At 39.3% G+C, this 12,136-nt stretch overlaps 1 protein-coding gene across 2 annotated transcripts in view; it reads left to right on the top strand.

Annotated features, from left to right (window-relative positions):
* LOC108671169 (patched domain-containing protein 3) overlaps window positions 1-12,136 on the top strand; it is a 72,095-nt gene that overhangs the window by 22,163 nt on the left and 37,796 nt on the right. The window lies entirely within an intron of this gene.

Genomic DNA, 12,136 nt, shown 5'->3' with positions numbered 1-12,136 from the left:
GCGTTAGCAAATATTATTCCTCGAAGTAACAATTCTGCCGAAACGAAACGGCCGAAGCACTTTTAGGATTAAGATAACATTCAAGGGATAATATGGTTTAGGGTTAATGTCAGTTTTGCTTCCCATTGTTAGCACCACCGAAAACGTCGCATGTCGTCTGCTAAGCCTACTAGTCGATGAAAGCGTCGAGCGGCTGTTAGGAGAACCAGATTTGCGTCACGTTGAAGGTCTTGACACATACTTACAGGAGAGAGAAGCTTTGTTGTCCTTGAGTGTGTAAGGAGGGATATATGTGCTCTGGAGGTCGGGTGAATCATGCGTCAAAGAAGAAATTTCCTGGCCGTTTGATATCCACGGGAGAAAATAACCTCGTATCAGATTATTTGAGATTTTTTCTTATTCATAACGAGTAATTATTGTCAACTTGTGGTATTTATTATGAATCTAAATATTGTGCATTAGAATTTTCACTGAACGAATGTTATATATAATCAATGGCGAGTTGAAGATCTAATTTCAAGCAAGGAATCGAGATAAAAGAGATTGGTGTAATACAGACCGGTAGTACAGAGTGAAATAAAAAAAAAAGCTCATCAGTTGGTATTTTGTTGGTGCTTTGGTCGTTGATGATGCTAATAAATGGAATGCATGACCGATAATATTGATGTGGACACTGAATTAAATGTGGCTTGTGAGCATTAGGAGTCTTTTCGAAGCACTAGAACTGCTGTGCCTCAATGCATGATTACCTTTCTATTATTATTGAATCTATATACCTCGTCAGATACCTCATTGTTTTTGGCTGGCTCATGCCGATAACATGCTAAGGGATTATTTATATCCTCGTTTAATTCGGGGTATCATTTTCGCTTGCACGGTAATGCACAAAGTTTGAAATACTTCGGCTATGTACTTGGATGATTTAACGACTGTTTGATTCTTGATCTGACTGCTTTGCCCCCTCATTCCTTCGTATGTACTTATGAACTATGCCTACAAAATTAGGTTAGGTTGTATATGAATACGCTTGACCAAAGACATAGATTCGTCCTGTTCACAGATTTGTCCTCGTGTACAGCAGGTTCTGTAATTTGACCCCGTTATGGAATGTTGTCAGCCTTCAAATGAGGCTTCCTACGACACTCCTATTGACGATACCTGTAATTAGGTCTTCAGATGCCGACCTCTTTCAACGCCTTGCTCCTCGCGTCGAGATAGATATTGTCCCTAAAGGACTACTCCGTTGTTCCTGTTGTACAGAACAATAAATTAATCTCATTTATTCTTTGGGGCCGTAAGCTCTGAAGGGGCACTTACGTCATTTGTTAGCTTAAAAAGTAAGTCAATCCAGGATTTGGAAGTGAAGAAGACTCCAAGTTAACTCGCCATATCATTATTGAAACCTTATCTTCATATCTTCAACGTGCATATGGTGTATATACCCGGAGTTTTCTGTGCTTTGAAATTCTTGGTTGAATAGAGGCGTATTGAAAGGCTTTCTTTAATTCATTTAGACTTGAGTTTTAAAATCGGTTAATGACATGTGCCTACTTATAATGGAAATATATTTCCATTTCGTCTTGGCGCTAACAGTTGCTGCAGCAATTTTGTTCGCGATGCAGGGTAAGTTTTATCCAGCGTCGATGCGTAGTTGAAATCTTACTGTAATGAACTTGCATGGTTTGAGCGTTCTCAAAGAAATTTTTCAGCTCTCTGCTCTGGACGCTAATAATTTGTTGCGCATTGATTTCCCGATTCTATTTCTTCCGAGTTTGACCTCCACGACATTGATTATGGCTTCTATTTATATTCACATTTAAAACTTTATATTTTTAAAGGTCTCTAATCAGTCAACTGCGTGAACTTGAAACAAATTACATTAATCAATGATGGATAATTAATCACTCAGTTTCTCAGAGTAATTTGACCTGGAAAACTTGCCTCTCTAGAGGCCCTAGAGGCTAACAGCTTCCCTTCACGCGAGGCCTTTATTGCAATTCAGTTTTTTCGCAACCGCCGGCTTAGTTTCATCCTTTTTCGACTATCTTTTAGAATCTTGGAATAATCGCAGTGTGGAAATCGCTCAAAACGAAGTCATCCCGCTCTCATTTGCCGTCTTCTATTTGCAACTTTGCTTTCACTTCTCATTTTGAGCTCCTATTTTTCGATCAAAATTCGCTTTGATTTAAAGTAATTTCCCATCCACCTGCTGTTCAATAATCGCGCGTTCAATGAAGCGTGTCTCACATGTTGAAAAATAGGTTTAATTACTGCATCTCTTACTCATGCTCTCGAATTTGTTGAAAAATAGGTGTAATTACTGCATCTCTTATTCGTGTTCTTGAATTGATGACGGACTTTCAAGGACAACTGTTAAGATACCAGCAGCGCTCATGCGAATTATATTCAGTTGGGTGCAACTTTTTGCTAATAGGAAGTGGTGATAAAAAGTGCCACTTCCTAAATGACCTTTAAACCGATTATTTCATGGAAATATTTATTAAGACGCATAGCAAAGGATTCCATGAATGTTTAGATTTTTTCTGTCAATCTTCAAATAGGCTTTTGCTGACGAAATGGATACTTTCTCAACGTAATCTTATCTTGAAATCCACCAGAAAGCCAACGATTTCTCTGAAGAGGCATTGGTATTTATAACTTGATGAAAAACTTTTTTTAGCTATCTCATTTGTATTCAAACTAGTGAGAATTATTGTAGAATTCATGATTGTTGCTACTGGTTATGCCACAACATTGATCCTGAATTCTGGATGTGGTTTGAAACATCCGTTCATGAGAGCAGGACTTCATTGGCCTAATTTCCTAAATTCATTCACATAAATGTTGATTGGAAATTTCCTGTTGCGAAATCAATCCATTTGGCCCTAATGAAATAATTATACTGAACGGCTCTGAAGTGTAACAGCTGTGGGGTACATCTTGGATAGCTTAAGGAGTCGGGGTTTGTCAACATGTGTTGCAGAGGAGGCCTTAGCCTTCACAGTTGCTGCGTTCGAGGCGGTGAAAGTGCACAACTGCTGGCACACATTGCGGTGACACAAACTGCCGGTTGCGTCGGTTGCGGCATGCGTAGTTTTGCTGGTTGGTGGGCAGTTGCAGTTAGCAGCCAGCCTTCCTTCCTTCCTTTTGTTGTCGCTCAGGCAAGCCTGTTGATTCATTGGCCAGCGTTACCACGGCTCAAGCCTGGCATATGTTGTTCGAGTATCAACGCGAGTTTTAACGTCATTAGTGGAGTTTCAACAATAATTAGTGTTCCCTATACACGAGTGCAGCAAGTGGTCTTGATATTTTTACTTATGAGAATGCTGAAATACGATAGGTTTCTTGTGAAAGGGCTGAGAAAAACGATTAACTTCCATTTCTTATGCTTGATGTTCCGTGCTAGAAGTTGATACTTGCCTATGTAACGTGTCGTCTAGTTTCGACCAGTGTTTTAGCAGTCTTGTTCTAGCTGGATCAATATTATTATTCTAGGTGGAGAGTCTGACGCCTTCAAGTTCAGCGTTAGTTTCATGTGGTTGACCACCGCTCTCGCCATCAAATGTTCATGTGCTTGTCCAGCTTTGTCGTCCATGTCACTCGAGATGTATAATTTAGCATAAGTTTCACTTGATTTTAGTTGACACTGTCAAATGACATTCTGAATATACGTTCATATTGTCCTTGATCACGTGTATGGAGAAGACTTACATTCGTCTGCAAAATATGGGAGTCGTCTTGTACTCTTTGAGCATGTATAGGACGTCTTTTATTCGACATCGTCGTGCTAGAGCAGTGGTTCCCAAACTTTTCCAGGCTGGCGCCCCCTTTGGCTCCCTAGTGAACTCCTTGCGCCCCCACAGACACATATAAAAACATACGCCTCTTTCTTGAAATTAGTACGCTGCAATTTTAATAGATAAATGTTAAACACAAATGTGTATTTCACAAATAGAACCCCATTTAGTGAACAAATATGTTTTTTAAAAATAGGTTGTTTAACTGTTTCAGCGCTAGAAACCTATAGGACGTCTGGGGGCAAATTCACGGCCGGACTCGTGGCCGGCCTCGCGACCAATCTCCAAATTCAATTATCAAGTAAAATCTCCCAAACTAATGAACGCAGCTCAAGGAAACTTGGAACAAATATTCATCAGAACCTAACGTTGATTTTTAGCTCGTAAAAATTTTTAAATGTCACCTTCATTCGTGAGTTATATTGCGATATAGGCCGAAATTCGCAGTGATCAAAGAATTTCTTCCAAACTACTGAACAGATTTGAACGAAATTTTGAATATTCATTCCTAACTACCAAGCGTTGATTTTTTGGCGTTTAAAAATTTTCAATTTTACCTTCGTTTGCGAGTTTTTTTTTTTTTTTTCATTTCACAGTCGTTCTTGATTTCACACTTCCTTATATTCGGCCCGTATCGCCGGATAATTTGTCGCTTAAATTCGTGGCGATCAAGAAATTTCTTCTAAACTACTGAACAGATTTCAACGAAACTTTGTATATACTGTAAATACCTAACCTCTCAACGCTGATGTTTAGCTCGTGACAGTTCTATTTTGCTTTCGTTGGCGAGTTAAACAGATATAGCAGGAACGACCGGCTTTTCTACCGGCCGGTTGGCGGTTTAATCAAGAGCCGTTTACGTATATCCGTATAGGTATAGCCGCATAACACGCAAACTAAGGCAAAACGGAAAAAATTGTAGCGAGCTAAACATCACCGTTGCTGAGGTTAGGTATTTAAATACTAAGTTTCGTTCAAATCCATTCAGTAGTTTTCGAAAGAATTTCTTGATTACTGCGAATTTAAGAACGTATTGTTGTTTAAATCACGAATGAAGGTGAATTGGAAAAAAACTCTCGAACAAAGGCACAATCGAATAAATTTTCATGAGCTAAACATTAACGTTCGGGAGTTAGGACTGTAAATTCAAAATTTCGTTCGAATCTGATCAATAGTTTGGAAAAAATTTCTTGATTACCCGGTACTGTGAATTTCGGCCCGTATTGCCATATAACTATGGCAAAAACAAATGAAGGCAAAATTAAAAAAAAATTCACGAGCTTAACATTACCGTTACTGAGTCGTGAGCCACTCGTCACCACATCCTAAGTCCTAATGAATACGTGACCAAGTTTCATCGAGTAAAGTTCATTAGTTTGAGAGATATTACTTGAACATTGAATTGGATTTGGCCGTGAGATCGGCCGCGAGTCCGGCCGTTAATTTGTCCAAGACGTAAACCCAGGAGAGGTTAAAAAAACAGATCTGGGTGAAAAAACCATCGCTGGGAGTCGCGAGGGGCTGTACGTGTTGTGTACAAATCGTCAAACAAACGTTCGAACTTCTGATTTCGACTTCGGACTACCGCCCCCTATCGCCCCCCAAACGCCCTCTTCTTCCTTACCGCCCCCCAAAATCTTTCCACCGCCCCTAGGGGGGCGATATCGCCCACTTTGGGAACCACTGTGCTAGAGGATGTAGTGCATGGGTTCATTAATCTGTTATCTCCTTTTCCTGACAGAGAAAACTCGTTCGTCAATCCGCTTTATAAAAATATCGGTATTGATTATTTTTTTTTCGTGATCTCTGCTCTGGGTTTCCTGACAGTTTTTCTCAATATCCGACCGCCGGCGAGTTACGTGGACTTCATTGAACATATGGTGTAATTTGCTGCATTAAACGGCAGCATCGCTTCGAGGTCTCTTTGCGAGTTATTTAGCTGCTTAAGTTCATTTTATGCAAAATGACGCAATTACTGTAGTTCAAATCACGCCGACTGTTCGTTCTGACTTTCCAATTGTATTTTTATTTAAGGAAACGTTTCTTGGATTGAATCATTTGATGCAACTTAATATGCTTTTAAAAGTTGAAGCTTACCCTCGCGTTTTTTGCACAAGGCCCCATGAATTATTTTGTTCTAGTGCATAACTGAGAAGGGATTTACAAGGCTGAGAAAGTTTTGTACGTGTTCACTTCTTTTCGTTGCTTTTGTAAATTTTATTTCTATGATAAAATATGGTCGACACTGGCCAATCCCTATATTTGACCTGCGTTCTTTATCATTTTAATGTATATGTTCATGCTATTGCGCCTAACAAACGTAAATGAAATTTTTATTATTACCAATCTACAGGCATTCAATTTCATTTTGACGCTATGTTATAAGATACGGCTAGCTATGAATAGGCACCATCTGCCTCGTATACAAGATCACTTCTTGCTAGTCCGCAAAAAACGTGCGGCTACTTCTTGCGTGTCAGCGGCAGCATGACACGCACGAATGAGGTCATGCTTGTATTATCGCCGCCTCTCACCTCAAACATATTGAATATTTTTTTGCTCTTCTTACTAATTACGCTTTCTCTTTGATCCCGCGCTACCCGAACGTGGAAGCAGCTCCTTGGAGTGTATGTGCAATTGTGCATCTTTTCTTTTACCTTGAATTGGGCATTATTACTCTGAAGTTTATTCTTATATGCCTATTAAAACATTGGTTCGTGACCCACATACTGAAGTGTATATTCTTAACTCGTTTTCTGGTTGATGCGCAAGTTTTTGGAGGCCAGATGTTGAAATTCTTCGAAATAAGTTGATGTTACGGTCTTCTGTTGTCCTAATTTTCTTTTACGAGAATATAAAATAAAGTTTTAAATCTCAACCTGTGGCTTCTGCGCATTAGGCTGCTTGGCATTCTTCATTCGTCCTAAGAGCCAGCCAGGTAGAGGGATCGGTCTCAGGCAGGTGTCTCCAGAAAAGCCTTCTTAGTAACATAAGACTTGGATTTTAGGCCTAAACTGGCAAGTCTTACCCGTTATTAGTTACGTGGAGAGGAAATGGGTTTTGTCCGCAGGAATGTAATGGTTAGGGCTAACTATTACAAATATATTGTGGGCACAGAAGAGCTATGGCGCCACTTTTTTAAAAGGCATGCAGCATGAATTTTTATAAAGGCTTAAATTTTGAGATTAAGTCAAATTAGTAGAATATTATGATGTAACTTTACCGTGTTGAACGCGTTCTTTAAACAAACGTTTTAAGATTAACCAATGTATTCAAGCTTCGAATATAGTTTTGTACGATCATTGCTGCCGAGCCACTTCTAACGCACTTTTAATTTTGATTGCAGATACTGATAGAAATCACGATTTTTCCGTAGGTCTCCTTAATTTCTTGAGAATTCATTTAGTCTATTGTGGTCCATATTTAAAGTTTGGTTTAGTTTCTTGAGACAAATTTTCTCAAGTTTTTATGAATCCTTTACATCCACGCTTATACAATACGTTAATAAGACTAGATAATCACCACTGTAACTCAAACAACGCATTCACTGAAAGTACAATTTAAAATAGAGATGCGCGTAGAATTATGCAATTGATCCGATGCCGTCGATAATGAAGTAATGAGAACCAGATTAACGTCCATGATTAGTGAAGACTGCTTTCCTTTGAAGACTGCCCAGCTACAAAAAAATTGCTATTTACAGAACACTTCAAAAGATCTTCTAGGAGCTTTGAAAATGAACGCGGATAAATTTAAATATGACGCCAAAGATTCTTCCAACAAGTCACACTGTTTGAACTGGAAAAAATTTATAAAAGCGTGAAGTTTCCTCGTGCGTTTGTAAAAATGTTTAAATTTCTTTCCCTTCCAACAAATAATTGTACAATAATTAGGCATTAATTAACATAAATTAACTGGTAACTATTGACAGCGATGGACTGTCAAGGATTGCAAAGCCTCGACGCTTCATCTTGCATTCTTGTATAGTTCCCCGGGAGGTCCCCTATCCTCTAGCGTTTCCGTGATCTGTCACTTTAGCAAAAGATTCAATAGTTTTAAACTAGAACTAACATTCTATTAGCCCTTGATATAAGATACCTCCCTGCTTGGAAACACCATGGTCGACGTCAAGCCTGTACTGAATGCCTGATGAATCCACAAGAAGTCACAACACAACATAGTGAGGTCGGCGCTGAAGTGTATAGGCCTGGTGTGGCCCGTCGCCGATTCTTTTAGTTTTCGTGCCTTGTTCACAGAAGATCTAATATCGTGTCATTCTAAAATCGTGATGCTGCTGGCTTGCGTGTTTCTGCAACCCTGGCGTTATCATTTCACAGCTTTGTATTCACTCGTGTCACGTTTGGTCTTTATCAAGGAGTTGCTCCATTTGCTTTGAACAATGTAGTTGGGCGATCATGAGTTGAACTCCATGGTGTATTCCGCGAATTCCTTATAGCGGGTTATCAATTACATTATTTAATTTTCACTGGCGTACATATGCTAGCGTTTACGTTCATCTTGTGTTCCTATTGCCTTGTGGCTGCATTGTTAGAGGTGGAGTTAGTTCCGTGGTAGAACTTTTATCCTGTTAACTATATTTCTAATATGACACTTGATATATTGAACCACTTGTTCAAATGCGCCATGAGGAAAATTGAAATTCGCCCATGAGTATTGAGGCTAGCCAACTTATTAGATAATCAGGCCAATGTTGAGGAGTTGATTGAATCCTCTCCTTTGCTCAATGCTGGACTAGCATAATAATGCCAAGATCATTTTACATGGAGAAAGTAACGTAATAAATTCAGAGTTCGTTTATTCGTTATTTGCGGTACCTCTTCCTTGAGATTAGGACTGTTTTTTTAAGTTATCCCGTCGTAAACCCATAATGGTAAAGTTCCAATTAAAAACTTCATTTTGTTTCCTCCCGCTCTCATAAGTACGGTCACTTCTTCACTAACATTTATTCGTTTTGCCTCGGTATAAGGTTTGGCTTGTGGTCAAGGTCCCATCAATTAGCTGTTGGTCCGCGGTGAGGCTCCATTAAAAATATTTTCAAAAGGCCTACGAAACGAAGGCGATTTTAGGTTGCTGCTGAGGAAAATGGCGACTTAGAAGATGGCCTTTAGAGGATGGGTTTGTAAAGTTATCATATCTAGGAAACGGGTAAATAGACCCGTTAACCTGCCGAAGAATTGTATGAAATTTTCTGGGTTCGCGGAACAGTGTGCTAGTTGTTACATTTTTTCAAAAATAGGGGTTCAGGAATCGTCCAGCTATGTCTCAATGTGTAATTTAATATTCACTTTTTAGTTTGTTTGAAAAAATATTAAAGCTAACCTCAACAATGCAGAATATACTCTTGTGGAATGGTCATTTTTGACGGTTCAATGTTTCTTCAAATTTTCACCAACTTTATCACATCACTTCAACTAAGATAGATCTTACTAAAAGATATTTCTCGTAAAATTGTTCCTGTAATAACTAATTAGTTTCTCGTTTGAGTTGCCAACTTTTTCAGCGACTGACCAGTAAACGGCGGCTTCATCACCAAGTTTTCTTAGAGCAGCGCCAGTCATTGCCGCGCATCGCTCGCAGCTATTGATCGTCCTTAGGATTTGATCACGAATTGAGTTTCTTTTCAAAAGAAAAAAAAAACAAGATTTAGCTTGGCTGGTGGTTAAACAGGCTTACAGTTATTAGATGTTCACTTGTCTTGACTTTCGTTTAGCCGTATTATCGTTCAATGACTGGACATTTTCTGAAGACTTGACCTCGGCTCGGCTCTATTTGCCGAGATGCTAATGGTCCATCCTTTTGAGACAGACTAAGATTGACCTTTGTTTTTTGTTATTCGAACGTCTGTTTTCACCGTGGCTCTGAAGAAATCCTCGCCCAATCGTACACACTTTTCTCTTTCATTATCGTTTGCTCATTTAGCTTTAGACTGGCGACTCGACTATTCATGCTTTTATATTGAATAAATATATTTAATGCTAATTATAGATATTCACCGAAACGATGAACCATTTGCTTTGTTCTCGAATTATAGCCCGGTATTTTACAAACGTTGTTCGTTAGTCGTGCTCACCTTGTGTACGAACGAGTGCGTACGAACGTATGCATGCTGACGCAAGTATGTTCAACATAGATGTTGCGTTTTGTACGCATAACGATGTGTGCGTTAAAGCGCGGCAGGCTCTCTAGTTTTTTTATGTGCATGTACCGAGGTCACTTACTCCAGTTCTATAAGGCTTGTCTTTGATTAATTTTAGTTCATGGGCGGGCTTTATACATTCGAAGACTTTCAGGTGGTAACGTGGTCATGACATTTGCTTTCGGATATTGAGAATTGGTCGATATAATAATGTCAAACAACGATATTTCTAGAGAAAATGTGACATTTACTAGAATGTCACGCATTGAATAGAAAGCCATTCCCACGGAATTTTTGAAATTTTATTTACAAAAACGTTGCCTAAGGAAATTTTTCTTCGATGCCATCAAAGCTACTGGGCATCATATATTGCAGATTTGTTGAAGTGCTTTGTTAGCACTTAGCAGCCATGCATTATTTATATAGAGGTAGTCTCGGCAGCAAAGTTATTCATGAATTGGCATAAGTGTTCTATAACAGGTACCTAGTGAACTTTTATATATATTGACACCATTCAATTCGCGTCATTGCTCGTAATTTTTTAAATTTTTTATTTTTATTTTCTCTGTTAGAGAGCTCAACAATGTTAGGTAACACATAACCAGTTAACTAGAATACGCAAGATTTTCTATTTCCTGCGTACTCTGTAGAAGAAGGTCTAAAAAAACCAAAGATTTGTAATAGTTAGGAAACAAAGTTGCCGTCTGAAAAGTGATCCCGGAGGCAGAGCATTCATTTTCCCAGTCACATTCATTGTAAGAGTACAAAACTAAAACCTGCAACTAAGCCGGGTGAAAAGGTCATATATACCACAGTTTGCCCTGTACATGTGCACATGATATCTAGCGTCACTCCTGTAGGGAAGCGTGTGAGGATTTAGAATTTAGATGCACTCGAATGACCGGGTGCATTGAAGGTTTGTTGCAGTATAGGCATCTCCCCGCGGGCTGCGAGCGGTAGAAACTAAGCATTTTATTGGATACCGTGAATAATTATCAGAATGGTAATATTGTGGAAATTATTTCCAATTGGATTCTTTAGATGGGAAATAATTGGGAATACTGTGTTTAATAAAACTTCGACGAGTGCTGTAATTGGAATTAATAACCACGCTGTACTACAGGATCATTTTCATGAGAAAATACTGCCGCCTAACCTCGCGGACATACTCATTTCAACAACCATATTCTGTAACTCGTCTCGCATAGTTGTGCATGTACTTGTACATACGTATGGCTTGACCAATTAATGGCTCACATTTGTTCCATACTAGGTCACGCGATATAATTAATTACCGATACACGTGCGCATTCGTACGGTGGAAGCTCTAAATCAGCGTAAGATTTTAAACGCCATGGATAAAATTTGACCGAACCTTATTTGCTGTTGCCTCTTGCATCCTCCATTGACAGCAGCGCTTTTTGATCTCGCAGATGCTTCGCCTCTCAATGCGTTCTCCAGTAACCGAAGTTTCTTTCGCAGTTGCAAAATTCGGCAGCAGGTGGTTCAGTCCATCTCGGTCCGCGAGAAACTTTCGCTCTTTTGCTCTGACTCAATTCTTGGCTGTTTAGGCCATGTGCAGAAAGTGACTAAGCAGACAATTCTCTGTTATGGTGATGTAGTCCACGGCTCCACGCAGCCGATCTTTTGTTTGAACCGTCGTCTCTGTTTTCCAGTGTCTTTGATGTTCCTATGTAATGAAATAAACAAATCGGCGGTCAATTTTACTATCGTAGACATGATAATCAGAAAAGTATGCAATGGATTTTATAATTAGAGAACACTCAGCTTCGCTTACAGCTACATTAACTTTGGCGAGTGTGGAAACTTTAAATTTAGATGAAGTGGGCCCAATGTATTTACTGATCCAGGAAAAATCATTATCAATTTTAGAGGGCTCTAGAGCAGCATTGCCCTTTGAACTGTACTAAGGAACGCTTGCTGGCTGTTGCAGGTGACATCGTTGTGCCACGGTAGGTGAAAGTGTTGGAAGCATTGGCGCTGCTGTATCTGCGCTATGTTACGGAAGCTCCACATACCGCAAGTCTCAACTTCGCAAGTACTTACTGTTTCCACTGTAACGGAGTGCCAGATTTGATACAGTGGAAGTGCATGTGCGCTTAGTTCATATTCATGAATCCCACGATCTGATATAGCAACTTGACATGTCCAATGGTTGTGA

Source organism: Hyalella azteca, unplaced genomic scaffold (genome assembly GCF_000764305.2).
Source record: "Hyalella azteca isolate HAZT.00-mixed unplaced genomic scaffold, Hazt_2.0.2 contig5956, whole genome shotgun sequence".
NCBI lineage: Eukaryota > Metazoa > Arthropoda > Malacostraca > Amphipoda > Hyalellidae > Hyalella > Hyalella azteca.
Note: the sequence above shows the minus strand (reverse complement) of the source record. Positions and strands in the feature narration are given on the sequence as shown.